A 16438-nucleotide genomic window follows, 5' to 3' on the forward strand; every position below is an offset into this window, starting at 1 on the left:
GTGCCCACGCCCTGGGGCCCCGCCATGCCTTCTTACACCTCTCATTTTCAGTCTGGGGACTTCATCCTTTGTGCAAATATCTGTTTTTGACTCAAATAATACAACAAGTCTATAGACAGCTGCATTTTACACAAATCCTATAAAATTATAGGGGAATAAAGGTCCGGAGGAAGGACGGAAGTCTATGTTTCTTTTTTACCTTAAGGTCCTGAACTGCATATCATCCTGCAACAACATTTTTTTCTCAATTTATTCATTAATACGTTTGTTGATGTGCTCCCAATGAGGATAAAATAGTGATTTTTATGACCCTGCAATGTCAGCCAAAAAAAGGATACTTTTGGCTTAAATTATTTATATAAACACACTATGACACTTTCGGTTTAAAGCTTTAATGTTTACTATGGGTGGCAATTATTGTTGTAATATCCCTAATCTAAAAAAAAATAATTAACAATTAAATAATTCATATGTTGTTGCTTTCATTTAGCATGTAGCAAATATTATTCTCATATTATATTTTATTTAGCTCTACCTTAGATGACATATTTGATTCACTGCACACTCACAGCAGGCTCTTACATTTGTTTTTTCTTTCTGTTACAGGACATTTATCTGAACTCAAACTGTGTGTTGCCTTAAAATGTAAAGGAAAGCAGTAAAGTGCCTCTTTATAGTACAGTACACACAAGCGGAAATCGTTTAATAGCTAGTTTGTTTCTCCCCTAATCCTTAAGCATTCTTAAAAAAATGCTCACTCCGTAGTGAAACATATAATTGCTAGCTTTCCAGCTCACAAAGGTATACCCAGGTTTTCGGCTTGATAGAAGTAGTCCGGTCAATTAAAATAATTATAGTATTTCTGTGATAACTGCAAGGTCTGGGTATCTTAGAACATTTAGGGATTTGCAGTTGCACATAATTGGAGCTGTGAAGTCCAACTCCTACTTTTCTTATAAAACAACTGATTATATGGAAGAGCACAGTCATTTGGTGAGGGTTAGCTTTAATACAGTGTTTCTTAGTCTGTGGGTGGGGACCAAACATGGATCACAGGTCTGCATGTGGTGGTCCCTACAAGTCATGTGGACGTGTTTCAGGATGACATTACATTTAGTTATTTTAACTGTTTGAAGTCACTGTGCAATAATTAAAAACATAAATATGTAAAAAAAAACAAAAAAAAAAAAACTAATCTATAATTTTTAGATTAATTCAGGATAAAAATATTCACAATTGGGGTAAAGCATCAATGCCATGTTCTCATATAATGTGTCCAAGAAAACAGTACAATATGTAGTGTGTTATATACTGAAATATTCATCATCATCATTAAACCGTTACCATCACCACTGTAAATCTCTTCAATCGTCATCGTGTTCATGTTAATGATCACCAACCAAGCAGACTATTACTGCCTCAGCTTTTGTGACTTCACATTCCTTGACAATCAACACAAGCAGTCCCTTCACAACCAGCATGGTCCAAGGCCTGGCTCACTGTTGAGCTATTAGCGCCAGTGGCAAGCCAACCATAACACCAGCCATAGTTGGAGCGATAGCCCCATTTCAGTGTGGGGTCAGCGACTCAGCCATATTGTTAAGATGATTGTTCTGCCAGCCTTCTGTCATGGCTGATGTGGCTGGGGCGCTTGGCTTGGTAGCGTCTGCCTGGCTCCTCGCTGCCTGGAAAGCGGCTTTGCTGTAGGCAGCTCTGAGGCTTTAAAACCCTTATTGTCTATCTTTCCCCCGGCTAGCCCTTTTCTCCCTCTGCTCCCTCCGTAGGATGGTCTGGAGTCAGAGAGAGAAAGAGAGAGGGAGGCAGCGAGGGAAGGAAGGAGGAAGGAGCCAAGCACATTCGAGGGCCTGGTCCAAAGTATCATGATCAGCATAGGCTTTCACGGCAGCTATTGCCTGCATCCCGCAGCATTGTTCAGCCCCTTTCTCCCTGGCAGCACTTTCGTTTGAACAGAATTTTGACACTGCAGTGGGGAATTCTGCAGATTAAAGGGGACATATTTGGTACACTTCCTTCTTGGCACTTTAAAGCATTGGGGGAAGGTGCAAATTTTTAATCAAGGCATTAAATAGGAATGGGCAGCAGGGATGTTATTTTTTTGTATTTATTATTTGATTCAAAGTAGCACTCATAAAAAAACTATCCATCCATCAATCCATTTATCAATGTATGTATATGTACATTTATACCAGAATGTGATCTCCTAAGCTAAAACAATATTTTCTCAAATCTTTCTCTCTTTTGTGTCTCTCTCTAAAGTATATCTTATTGATTAATCATAGTATGTGCACACATGCAGCTATGGTGCTGAACGTCCTCTTCCGCAGACAATTAAGGAGCGAATGACACCATTAGCTGAGTTACAGCAGCAGGACTCTGTATGAGCAGCTTGTTTCATCATATCATCTGAGGAACATGCCTATTGTTCAACTCCCCCTCTCCTCTCTCTCTCTCTACACCCTCTCCTGTCCTTGCCCTCGGTATGAAAACACACCTTCCTCTCTGTCAGAGCATCGTTCTCATCCAGGTGTAGTTAACCCTTTCACGTTCCTTACAGATTGAGCACACCCTTCATACCTCCGCTTTGTGCTCAATGGAGCAGCCAGCCTAGCAACTAGGCTCAAAACATTTTTGATTGCCCAAATTTTTGTGTGCCACTGTGTGTGTGTGTGTGTGTGTGTGTGTGTATCTGTATTATATATGTGTGTGTGCAAATGCTTAGATTCTTGGAGAGAGTGCGATTCATTTAGGGGCCCTTCTCCTCTCCTCAGCTGCTCCCTGCCTTCCCCAGTAATTAGCCTAGTGTGGCAGCCACCTCGTACTGCTCAGTCTGGGAGAGACACTTGACACGGCAGACATCAGAGAGATTTTTCAGGAGGCTCTCCCGGCGCCCCAACAGCTCTTAATTAACCACTTAGGTATCCCCACTCGTTCCCCCGGCCGGCACTTTCCAAATGGTAAGGAGGTTCTGTGCCACGGATCTAAACACTGGGGGAAGCGTGCTATCAAAAGATCTGGGTAAATGAAGGCTTGTGTAAATTATTTTTAATGATTCCCTCCTGGCACATCATTATGTTTGTAGTTACACACAGGCACTTCTGAGACGGCTCATCTTCGCTAAGGTCATCAGCAGGACCAACTGTAACTAGCTGCTAGTCTGTAAATGGCTTATTAATTAGTGCTGTGGTTTTACATAGCTGTGAGCTCTGATATATAGTGCAGGGATCGTAATTGTGCGGAATCGAAAATGATGATGATGATGACGACGATAACCCATCTCCAGGCTATTTATGCAAATTGCCTTCTCATATTAGAAAATCATTACCTATCCAAACACTGCAACACTCAGCCTGTGTGAATTACAATGATGGATTTTATGATAATTGCGATTTAATTTTCTCCCTTTCCCTTTCCCTTTCTCTCTCTCTTTTGTCTGTCTGGAGTTTGAAAATAATTTGGTCATTGTGAGTGCTATTAATTCTGTATTAGTTAAAGCTGAATGGATGGGTTTATTCAATTTCCTCTGAATTGAGATTTGTAAATCATCATTTTGTGAAACAGAAGATCACTTGTTCCTTTTTTTTCCTTTCTTTTTTTTTTTTGGACTGGATATAAATCAGTAATATTTAAATCGATTGTTTAGCCATTAGGAGATTGTCATGTCCTCTTTTGATGATGCCTGCTAGTTATAAACCTCTGACAGCAATTATTAAAATATGTACCAACACCTAATATTCTCAACTGGAACATGTATGAGACTGTAAATGTTTATATATTTTAAAGTATGAAGTATAAACAAGATGGATAAGAAAAGTCCTATTATATTTCATAGTAAATGCCACAATGGAAACATGCTCACTAAAATCTGCAATATCATTATAAATCACTATGTGCAAAAAAACTAATAAATATTAAAATAGAAAGAAAGTTATTCTAATCAAATGCATAACAATGTGTCTTTTGAATCTTACAAACAACACAGAACAGAAAAACACAACACCAACAACACACGACAGACACAACGATGGGAGTGATCAACAAGTTCTGGAAACCAGTAATTAATTTTAGGACATTTCAGCTTCCCTGTTCAGCACTGAGAGAAACTGGGAGGGTTGAATTTAATTATCTGCCAAGCTCTGCTCTAACAAGTGCTTTGTAGTTCAGCATTCAAATCTCACTGAAAGTCTTCAGAGAGGCAAAGCCAACTTTGCATTTATGAGGGGAGCCAGTACTACAGCAGCCCTCCATAACCTTGATGAAATGTGCATTTCACCTTAGGCTATGAGAAGAGAACATAAAAAACCCAAATCATTACATTAAAAGCGCCATGGAAGATCAAAAAAAGGTTGACTCTTTAGTATTTTTTTTCCTGGAAGTTGGAGATTTACACGGACAGGTCAGTCTACAGCAGGCAAAGGGTATCATTGGTGAAACTAAATTTTCACCAATACATTCACAATTTCACCATACATTGGGTAATATATTGAGCAATACGTCTTTATAGAAGACTTTGTCTTCATGCAAAAAGATTGGAACGGAGTACATGAACATCATCGCTGAAAAATGACAATAATAAATGAAAGGGCAGATATAATGAGACAGTACAGACAATAGTATTAATTTGAACACATGTTAGCAAAATTAGGTAGCCTTACTACAAGCTACAAGTACTGCTGTCTTAAGTTGTGAAGTGATACTCCCATTGAACTATAAAGAATGGACATCTAAACAGGTAAGAAGTTTTCTTTTAATATTTCACTCTTTTTCTTTTTTTTACAACCCATTATAGCTGTAAGATTAACCCAGAAACTCTGTCCAAATATGATGCAGTATTAAATCATAAGCTATCACCGTCAATATCTTAAATGGCAGTTGTTTCCTGACTGTTGCTATGGAGTGCGTGACATTGCATCATGACAAGCAGAACATTTGGATTCCAATAAAGATGTTTATTGAGAAACCATTGAGCATTTATGGCATTGAAATTTAAGCAGCTGCATAACATAAATCTTCTCAAATTATAGGTTTGAACATTTGCCCTCTTTGTTTCCACCGGTTTTTAAAATATGATATTGGGATATGAGTTTCATGCTGTTCAAAGTTTGTCAGCAATTTCTTGTAAATACGTAATGCCTGTACAGTGAATATAGCGAGCAAAGCTGTGAAATAACTGTGTATGACCAGATTTGTTTTTCATGTACGCAGTATTGATATAAGGAAAAAAAAGTCAAAATGTCCTCATTGTGTCCACCATTGTGTGTGCCTGTGTGTGGGGAAGATGTGGGGGCCTGCTAAAATATTCAGGCACAGTGGATGCAAACGATAGCTTCTCAGTACATACGGTTTGTATTATGCTTGGCACTGAGTGTGCTACAGTGTGATATTCTGAGAGGAAAGCGAGCGAAAAAAAAAAGAGAGCGAGAGAAACACAATGACCTCTTCAGCTGGGCACGGCTCTAGCAGCTGGCCAATAACTTAAACAGGGCCTTTTAATATGCTTGCTTTGGGCTGCAGAGAACTGCACAGACAACACATAAAAATATGACAAGCAGATGATGGATTAGGGTCATAAGTCTCAGTTCAGCCGTACAAACAAAACATCATGATCATGTGTTACGACAATACGGTTAATAGACAGAAATTAGCAGATGTTGATTGCAGCCTGGATACTGTCCGCATACCAACAGGCTCTCAGAGAGACATCGGTAGGCAGCTTGGCTGGATGGGGTGAACCGATACATGGAGCCAGGGAGACCTCCTGCTTATGGTATGTGTAAAAGCAGAACCACAGATCTGCCTACATTTTGTGTTTCATAAACTGTGCTCTTTAGTTTGTACAATGTGTTGTACCATCTATGATAAATGTTATTATTACAGGGTTTCTGCCCATTGTGAGATGAACAGGCTTAGAGCCTTCGCCCATTGTGAAATGAATGGCTTTAGAGTAAATGTCCTCTTGAGGACAGTCGATGCATATCACCGCAGACTGGAGAGCCTTTTCTGTTCCCTGCTTGACACTGTGTTGATAGACACGGGCAGTATTTTTCCTTGTTAAGAAAGGGCCTTGTTTATTCTGCAGGTAACGATCCAAATCCAGCAGACATTTGCCCCACAGGAAGGGGTGCGCTCACTCAAGTTTGTCATTTCATTTCTACTGTGAAATCCATTAAGTCCACATACTGAGGGTCTCTTTTTTCATGCTTGTACAGTATTTGTCTTTGGGTTTCCTTTGGTTTATTTATTTATTTATTTTTGGGGGGGGGGCCTTGAAGTGGGATCTTCTTCCAAGAACTAAAGTTTATACAAGTGCTGAAATGCATTTTAAAATCACTTGATGAGGTAATCCAAAAAATGTTGAATCAGAACATGTTCTCTCTGCCTCTCTTGTTTCACCAATGTACAGTACAGTACAGTAGAGACACTTACGAAACATGACAGTTGTGTATGAAGTAGACACTGTTGATACCATATCCACAAGTATTTCTCTTGATAGCATTTGCTTCTCTAAGTAGGACGGGGAGCTAGATTTTCACACATTTGCTCCCAGTTGGAGTGTTGTTTTTTGTTTGTTTTGTGTCTGTTTCCCCCTCTCCAGCAGATTTCTGGTCAGCCATGTGAAATTAATCTGAGAGAAAATAAACAGCAGAGCCCAACAACTAATACAGTTAATTGTCTTAGTGCTTTTCTGGCTGGCCGCTCGCTAACAGCTGGTCGTACTGGCTCATGGCACCACTTCAGCCAGCCTTGGAGATAATAACTTTTGCATCTGCCAAAGAAGTGGCTGTTACTGCCCACAGAATTTACAACTCACAAGTGGAAACACAGACTCCGACAGAATTTTCTATGCACGGGTCTTTGAATTTTATTAATGTAATGCAAACACAGTCCTTCCAACACATTAAATTGTTGATGTTATGCGAATACACTCTGGAATTGCAGATCCTCATTAACATTATTTGCATGTTAATCTGCATCTTTTTAATTAGTGATATTATTTATGCACATAATTTTCGCCCGGTGATGCCAAGTCGCAGGCACATTAATTAATCTACAGAGATGCCAAACTGTTTTTCCTCCACTTTTATTTGTTTACACCTTGTTCTGGATTCAGGGGGAAGTTAGAGGGAAAAAGGGGGGAAAAATAAAAATGCTCAAAGATGAATAAAAGTAGAAATACAAGATTAACTAAAAGTCCTTTTTGTTTTCATAATTCATATTGTAATATTAGCCAAATGTCACGTGTGTATTTTTTCTCCCCTCTTCCTCTCCTCTTCCCTCTGAGATCGGTTATTCAGTTACACTACCTTGATGTATTATTAAAATCCATAATGGACTCCTGAGGCTTCCCTTGCTTCTCTTCTTCATTTACAGAATATAGTCAGTGTTATTCTAATCTCCCTACAACACCGTCATGCATAGGCAATGAGCCCCCAGCCCCAACCCCGCCACCTACCCAGCAGCCCCTGTGAGATCATCTACCTCTACACACAGCCACCAGATAAACACTCCAGCATGGCTCACAAAAAAGTCTGAAGATGAGACCTCAGTGATGATACTTTATGCAAAGCAGAGACAATAGCAGTCACTGTTGTTACTGCTACATTACCACAGACTGTTTAATCACTGAATCAAAATTATCCTGCCATGCAAACTACCTTTTTGAACAAAGAGGAACCACACCACACATGTGCTGTAATCTAAAATATATTAATTGTGTTCAATCTTTAATTGTACTTGTTTGTACATGTTTGCTAAGATGGATTGCAAAAATTTTAACATGTAAATAAGCACACTGCACTTTACTGTTGTTCTGAGACGTGTGCAATTTTTTACATGTGTATTCTTCTCATTTTTTCATTGTTTTTCAGCCATCTAAACATTGATCTGGGCCAATTGAAGCAATCGTGTCTCAGAGTAGCTTGGATCTTTGGGATAAAACAGTTGTTATAATACAATACACGATCGTATGTTATAACAGAGTGTGATCCAACAGTGGAGTTTGGTGGTACCATTAATTATAGCTTCGTACAACACACCTAAGTACAGAGAGAGCAGAATGCTACAATGCAACCTAGCTGTAATGACTAACATGCTACTCTGTTCATTAAACTTTTGTTCATACAGTATCTGGTGACATGATGCCATAACGTGGCCATCTCCTTTGCGCTCTTGATGTTTTGGAGGATCGACTTTTTCTAAATACATTTATATATTGACTAATGTTGATAATGAGGGTAATTTTACCCCTGCTTTGATTATTTTATTTTTTACTTTATTTTATCTTTTGTATGTATGCTTTATTTGAATATTATATTTCTGGTCCCTATGATTGATTCCTTTCTCTGCACCCTCAAAAATGTGCAATGTGTATTTCATTTCAGTTTTAGTTTTGATGAAATGCCTAATGGAGATCATAGGGAAACTATCAGCAGCAAACATGCGGTTTACTTTTAACTTGCTTTTCCAATATGTGTCAGAGTACAGTGTGAGGTCATGAGCCTGTGTTGAAAAGTATAGAATGAAATGTGTGCAATTACAAAGTAATGCTGAAACATAAGAAATATGTTACTTGTTAAATAAATATGCAAGTGATACTTAGCAGTTACAAATACAACATGTGCTACTGCTCAATATTATTCGTATGAAAATACTATAGTATTCATACTGACCTATAGTAATGTCTATTAGAAATAAAGACTACTTAAGACTTAACTTCCTTAAGTGTTTCAACATGGGAGTTGTGTTAAGCAGCTTTGTATACTGATATTGTAAAGGATATTAGCCTCATCAATTGCTGAATAGTAACACTGGGGTGCAATTACATAATGAAGACCCCCAGTCTTCTGCTTTATTAGCCTGTTATTGGAGACTATCCAAAAAAAAAAAAAAAAAAACAATCTATCCAACTCTATTAAACAGAATAAACTGAATCAACTGAACACAATCACGATTAATGAGACATCCAACAGAGACAATTCCTTAAGGAGAATAAAGTTCCATAATCATTAAGCACAGTGGTTTATATACATACCTTAACTTTACTACATTAATAAACTGAAGATCTTAGAGTCTAACACCCATTAGGTTGTTCAGGGTTTTAGCTTTTGTGTGTGTGTGTGTGTGTGTGTGTGTGTGTGTGTGTGTGTGTGTGTGTTTTTTTAATAAAACAATGATGTATCATCCATTTTCAGCACAAATTTGGTGACAGCCACAACAGCCCAAGTAAAAGTTTCCCAGCCCACAACTATTTGGCATTTTCTATGAATACTGAGTATTATTTCCCCAATTTTAGAGTGCTTAATTATTTTTGGGCCATTTCTTTCACTCACTGACCAGAAAAACTGAACTTTTCCAAATAATCAACTTTGGGGAAAGGATAAATGTGCAGAAGCTTTGCAGCAAGGCTGTTGCAAAAAGTGTAACTTCCACAGTGGCTTTATCTGAGTGGGCTACAAAGGGGTCAGTAAGCTGGCTCTGTATGATGTCCTGGAACAATGATTCATAGATTGTATAGCGTCTGTGAGATACTGTAGCAGAGGATGTCAAAACATGATATCCACAGTTGGATCAGTTTCACAATGACCACTAAATCATGGGTTGTATGGCTTTAACATTAAAATATAGTTGTCTGCAATGTTAACATGCTTTTTTACTGTCATGAACTACTGTATCGATGGTAAAGAGAAACTTGAAAAAATTAACCTTTGTAAAAGCCTAATAAAATGACAAATTTGGGTCTTAGGCATGAATGATTACCCTGATCAAATCTCATCATTGAGTCCCTCAATTTGTAACAGCTCCTCATCTTGCCAGTGCACGCAGTTATTCTGTTATGATAATGCCTGGCCTAAGCTCTCAACTTCAGAAGGCGTCTCTTTTGTACCGCCACTTTCCAAAGACAATGAAGTTAGTGACAGCGGTGAGGCAAATCCATCTGAGGGGTTTGTGTGGAATTTACAAGCTTACAATGCATTGCCAGTGGCACAACTGATACTGCAGGTAATTTGGCATATCATGTCAAGGAACCAGATCCTTAGGAGGGAATGACGAACAAATTAAAAAAGACAGAGAGAAAGAAAGAAATCTGGTGGGAAAAAGGCAGACTCAAAATCTTGGCATTCCAGTGGCCATTCACATGAAACCGATAAGTCTGAAAAGCCAAAAGACTCCCATTTTTCTCTTCCTTGTCTCCACCTCAGAGAGGCTGATGAAAGTGCCTTTTGTTTCTCAAATGTCCTGTCTGTTGTGTTAAATTGTAGAATAATTGATATGTGGTGAGGATGTCTCATACTTAACTATGATCTGAACAAAGATCAAACATCAACACAGGAGTTGTGGGATAACTGCGCACAGGTGCAGGACTCCCACACTGTAGCCATACAACATATGTGCGAGAAAAAGCAAATGTGTTGGTTTTTTTTTTAACTTTACTACTTTGTAAATGCTGGTCGTGGCTCATTTGTTGCACATGTATTTTTACTCAAACTTAGTTTCCTATACCTTCCTGGTAAAAATGTAAAAAAGGTATTTTTACTCTATTTGGCATCTTAACATGATTTAATAAATCATCAACATCTGAAATTGAAAAGAAATTGTCTAAAGTTTAAATCATTGCTATTTAAAAAGTGCTACAAAGCAAATGGCATTCCACAGACCTTACTGTGTCCAGTCTTGGGGCAACTCAAAAGACAATTTGTAATTATTGCAGACAATTATGTGAGGAAGTGATATCTCCCTCTTTGATGGAAGCAGGGTGGTTTAAGATTTCTGCGCCCAATCTTGTTGCAGTCATTATGGCACTGCACATAAAGATGTTCCCTTGACCTTTGTGACAGGCTGAGGACTAGCCCCCATATTATCTACAGGCTTGATTTCCCATGTCAGGGGAGGACCTTAAATGGATTTTTAATCCTAAACTAACCATGCTGCACATTGCATATAGTGTTCAGGTGAAAAGTTCTTTCCACCCTATTATACTGGGGCAAGTTGGGTCTGTAACCTGAATCACTGGAAAAATAATGCGCTAAGCCCCCAGTACTGTATAGGCGTTACACCGCAACAATGTGTTTCTTTCTTTCTGTTGATGCCATGGAGTCCTCTTTGATGCGGCTCTGAAATGACTGAGCGCCACAGGCTATTTTCTCCCTGTTCAGGCAACTCAATAGCCGGTCTGTCTGGCCTGTTTGTTTTCAGCTAATTGCCTCAAGATCTAATAAGTTAGTGATGATGTACGTCGAGTCACCTGTGACCCCTGCCAAAAGAAATATTATGTCGCACTAAAACTCGCCCAGGGAAGGAGTAGGGTCCCTCTTTATCAGTCTAAATATTTCTAGCCTCCCAAGCTCCCGGTTTCAAATGTTTGGGTCAGTACGTGTTAAAGTAAGGTCACAAGAGCCCTGTAATTACGATATTATGCAAGGCATTTAGGACAAGAATAGGGGAACTCAAGACCTGCCTAGCTCAGGATAGAGGCGGAGACGACAGTGCTATTTGCAGTTTAGCAGAGGTTGTTCCATAAAGTAGAAAGACAGCAATCTGTTATTAGGGATATCAGAAATATGGTCCAAAACATTTGTTGATGGGCACTTGTTTCTCTTGCTGATGTCATTGGTTTTACATGAATTACCTTTTTTTTTAGGTGTTTAGATCTGTGCAGAATTATTTCTTCGGTCTAATATGTGTATGTATATGTATATAACTGTATATATGAATAACTGTTTTATTTTATTTCATTTATATTATATGTTACCCTATTCTAATATAAATTTAAATATATGTTATGTTCTATGTGCGTGGAATGAAGGAACTACAAACTAATTTTGTTGTACAACCTTGTAAAATTATATACATGAAATAAATTAACTTGTACTTGTTTGAAATGTGTCCATTGCTACTAAGACTTATCTCATACCCTTTCCTGCATATCTATCATTGTTTTGTTACTGAGGTGTATGCTTGTGATAGATTGCACAAAACTGACCCGCACCAGCTGGAAACAATGATGACACACTACATTTCAACAACAACCTCTTACAAGAATCCCTTATTAGTAAAAGTATCAGTGAGTGGAGACAATATTGCTTTATGGAGCACTGAATCACTTATTACAGGCCTTTAGCCAGTTAGACTGGGGAAAACTGTTAGCATAGGGTTAAGTCTGTTTGTGGCTTTTCTTGTTTTGCTTGAATGTTTAGTAAAATGCCAGAGGTATCATCTCTGGGCTGTTACATAGGAATCACAATAAGCACAAACACAGGACTTTCACCCAGGAGATCGGGGTTCGTGTCCCATTTGAAACCAAAAGTATGTGACTTACGTCACATAACATACTTATTTTAACCCGAACCATGATCTTTTCCTAAACCTAACCAAGTAGTTTTGTTCCCTAAACCTAACCAAACTGCAACCGTTTCACAACATTAACCACATGTTTAACGTCATGCCTGACGCTCTTTTGGGGAACGGTCATTTATGTCGTTTTAGGAGTCATTGGCAATCGACCTAGTCTGTCATTTAGGTGTGAGGACGTGTTGAATAAATTTGATTTATGTCTTTAGATATGTATACACTATATGCAGTTAGTCTATGCTTAGGAACCGTAAGGAATCTCTGAGTTATCTTTGATCAGGATTTATCCTTTAACTCCCACATGAAACAAGCTTCAAAGACTGCCTTTTTTCACCTACGTAATATTGCAAAAATCAGGCACATCCTGTCTCTAAAATGATGCCGAAAAATTAGTTGTTACTTCTAGGCTGGACTACTCCAATTCCTTATTATTCGGCTGCCCGAATAAGTCCCTTAAGACTCTCCAGTTGATCCAGAGTGCTGCAGCACATGTACTGACAAAAACTTGGAAAAGAGATCATATCTCTCCACTAGTAGCTTCTCTGCACTGGCTGGCTGTAAAATTTAGAATAGAATTTAAAATCCTTCTCCTCACCTACAAAGCTCTTAATGGTCTGGCACCATCGTATCTTAAAGAACTCATAACACCATATTATCCGACTAGAACACTGCGCTCCCAGGTTGCAAGGTTACTTGTGGTTCCTAAAGTCTCCAAAACTAGAATGCGAGCCACAGCCTTCAGTTATCAAGCTTCTCTTCTGTGGAATCAGGTCCCAGTTTGGGTTCGGGAGGCAGACACCATCTCCACATTTAAGAGTAGGCTAAAGACTTTCATTTTTGATAAAGCTTATAATTAGGGCTGGCTTGGGTGAGTCCTGAACCATCCCTTAGTTATGCTGCTATAGGCCTAGACTGCCGGGAGACTTCCCATGATGCACCTCTCTCCTCTCACCTCCTCTCCCTCTCCATCTGTATGCATTTTTATCCCATTATTGCATGTTACTAACTCAAGATCTTCTCTCTCCCGTAGTTCTGTGCTTTCTCGTTTCTCTCCTCTCTCCTTCTGTCGCTTTCAGCAGGTATTTCTGCTGAAGTTTTTCTTGCCACTGTCGCCAAATGCTTGCTCATGGTGGGATTTGTTGGGTCTCTGTGATTAATATTATAAAGAGTACAGTCTAGACATGCTCTATAGGAAAAGCGCAATGAGATAACTTCTGTTATGAATTGGTGCTATATAAATAAAATTTAACTGAATTCAACTTAAAAGTTAAAATGACTTCATTAGCTATTGTTTATGAGAAGAAAAAAATCCTAGTAAGGATATGGTTACTGCACTGACCATGCGTGGCTCATGCATTTTGATTGTATATATTTCTATGGGTGTATTTATTTTTTTCCCCGGCAAAGTATCTATGATACCCCACCTCCTCCTCTTTTATTTTCTGAACGACAGACAGCAGTCCAAGCCAAAAAGCCATTTCACCTGCATTAATACACAATGAATAATTTATAAATCCCAATTATTTGGTATAATTTATGCAAAGAGTGTCACACAAGGCATACATAAAGCATTAAGGATGGTTAACCCATAAAGGAATGGGAGACTAGGAGAAGAGTGGAAGGTCACACCTGAAAGTCAGGTTGCTTTTTTGTTTTTTTCTCTACAGTGTCTCACTCACTGTCTCTGTTATTTCACACTAGTAAAACTAGCTCACTGACCTGCACATATTGTCCACAATACATGATATACTGTATATGGTATGGGCATAACATCACAGTTAATTCATTTCTGCATGACATGACTGAATCAGTATTTTGTATGATGCAGTTGGTACATTTACAGGGAATAATACACACAATTTTCAATGGCTAAAGGAAAATAAAAGACAATGACAGTCAAGCTAGAATGGAAACAAACAGTACAATAATACGTTAAACATCTTGTTGAGAGACATATGCTTTCTACATATTGTGGTGCTATGAATTCAGTAACACATTGCATTGATGGACGAACATAGTACTCGATTTTGCTGTGATCTCCTTATCTAAACAAAGGCAATTACGGTTGTGTTAGCGATGGTGCTTCCCAGGAGATGGACCGTCCCCCCTTGTCGCTGACTATCCTCCCCACTAATCCTGTCTTAGAAGGGTCTCTGTTAACAGGGATAAGGTATTGGCCTGGTATCCTAGGCTAGTAAGCTAAAGCTTATGTACAAAATGCTATTCAAGAGGCGCTGCCTGCAGCTACTGGAACTGCGTAGATGTCCATATCATTCAGCCAGCCTAAATACGGAGGAATTTAGCCATGGCTAAATCTTGGAGACTGACGTGGACATGTTCGCTGATAAGGAACAGGGGCCTATGCGGGAGTCTTATTTGGAATCAAATTGATACGTTATAGAGTCTGGAACATAGAGATTTTCCAATGACAAATCCATAAACTCGCCAGCAAACATGCCCCTACTGTTGAAATCCCCGCCGCTCTGCCCATGCTTTACTGTGCTACCAATCATGATGCTCATTCAAGATATGGAAGCCACTGTATCAACTGAGCTTACAGCAGTAATTATACAGTATGTTCACAATAATTTTCTAATTGATAGTAAAGCAATGTTTTAGTTTTTCCTTCAAACTGTCAGTCATGCATATAGTGATCGGACAGTGTTCAGTGGTTTATAGTATATGTGGGCCTCTCTAAAACAGTTGGCTGAAAGTTAAATCATTATGAAGGGTCACGTTATTGATCCCAACCTCTTATGGCAAAGCGAAGTGCTTGACACCAAACCTCAGTCAATTTAGTCCTTCTGGTGTGAACAAAATACTTCTCAGTTTCACACATTTGGATGGATTAAGCTTTTAACACTTTGTGAAATCCAGCACTTATCCTACAAACACTTGTGAAGTGGATGTGACAGTATATCTATATTAAGTGTAACTGTGCAAGCTCCACAAGACCGGAAAAGGCAGCACATCTGTTCCCTGGCGTGATAACTTTGAACAATACTCACACACTCTGGTTTTCAATGACAAATGGCCAGCAAATGACCAGTTCCAAATTTTAAGAATGGTTTCCTGCAGAAGTCCCACCAGAAGGTCATTATTAATATTATTATTTGTGGTAGAGCAGTAAAATCAGCATATTACTTAAATATGAGTGTTGAGAATTTAGCTATTCACTAATGTAATCCCAGAGACTACTTATTTGTTCAAAGTCATGTAAACTGATATCTGAGCTCACTTCCCATGTTGAAAGCAGTTTTAATGTACCACAACAATCAAGGGCAGCTTTGTATGTTTGTCACTCACATTCCTGCATATTTCATCACACTCTCTGAGCCACATTGATATCACACTCCCTTTGATGAGGGATGATGCACAAACATTAGTGATACAGAGAGATATGGTGCATATGACATGCTGGCTGCATTTGTAGATATGTGACCTTCATTTGGGGTTTCAGAGGGTTGGTAAATAATAACACCAAGGTTTAATGGATTTCATATGCTCTCCAGTCTCACTGCTGCAGTCACCTGATGCAACAGTACATGCAACCTTGCCCTCGAGGAAATGAGAGAAGTCTGTCAATCACCCAATGCTTCCTGCTGTTAGGTCTAGATGCATATAGACACACACACACACACATACATACATATACACGCATTTAAATACACTGCTCCCATCCACCATGCCATACAACCAGAACCTTCAGACATTTTCTTAAATGGTTTGGTGAAGATCCTTAACATGTTCAACTGTCTAAAGTAAGACGATGAGACGGAGCAACGGCAATATACGGCAATATACGATAAAAATGTATATAAGACATTCTGTATGCAGACAAATAAATGCATGTAATACACACTTTACATTAATGTATAGTTTGGTTTAGTTGAAGAAAAGTTTGCATGAAAAAATTCACAAAATTAATTGTGTCAGTTTTGCACTGTAGCTGTTGATCCAAGTCCTCACATCAACTGCAACTGTGCAACTGCCACTTATCATTGTCTGTGTCAGGTGTGAAATGGGTGCAGTACTGTTTATTCTGAGCAACAAAATTACATGCTAGCTCACT

This window comes from Siniperca chuatsi, linkage group LG9, assembly GCF_020085105.1.
Source record: "Siniperca chuatsi isolate FFG_IHB_CAS linkage group LG9, ASM2008510v1, whole genome shotgun sequence".
Classification (NCBI taxonomy): Eukaryota; Metazoa; Chordata; class Actinopteri; order Centrarchiformes; family Sinipercidae; genus Siniperca; species Siniperca chuatsi.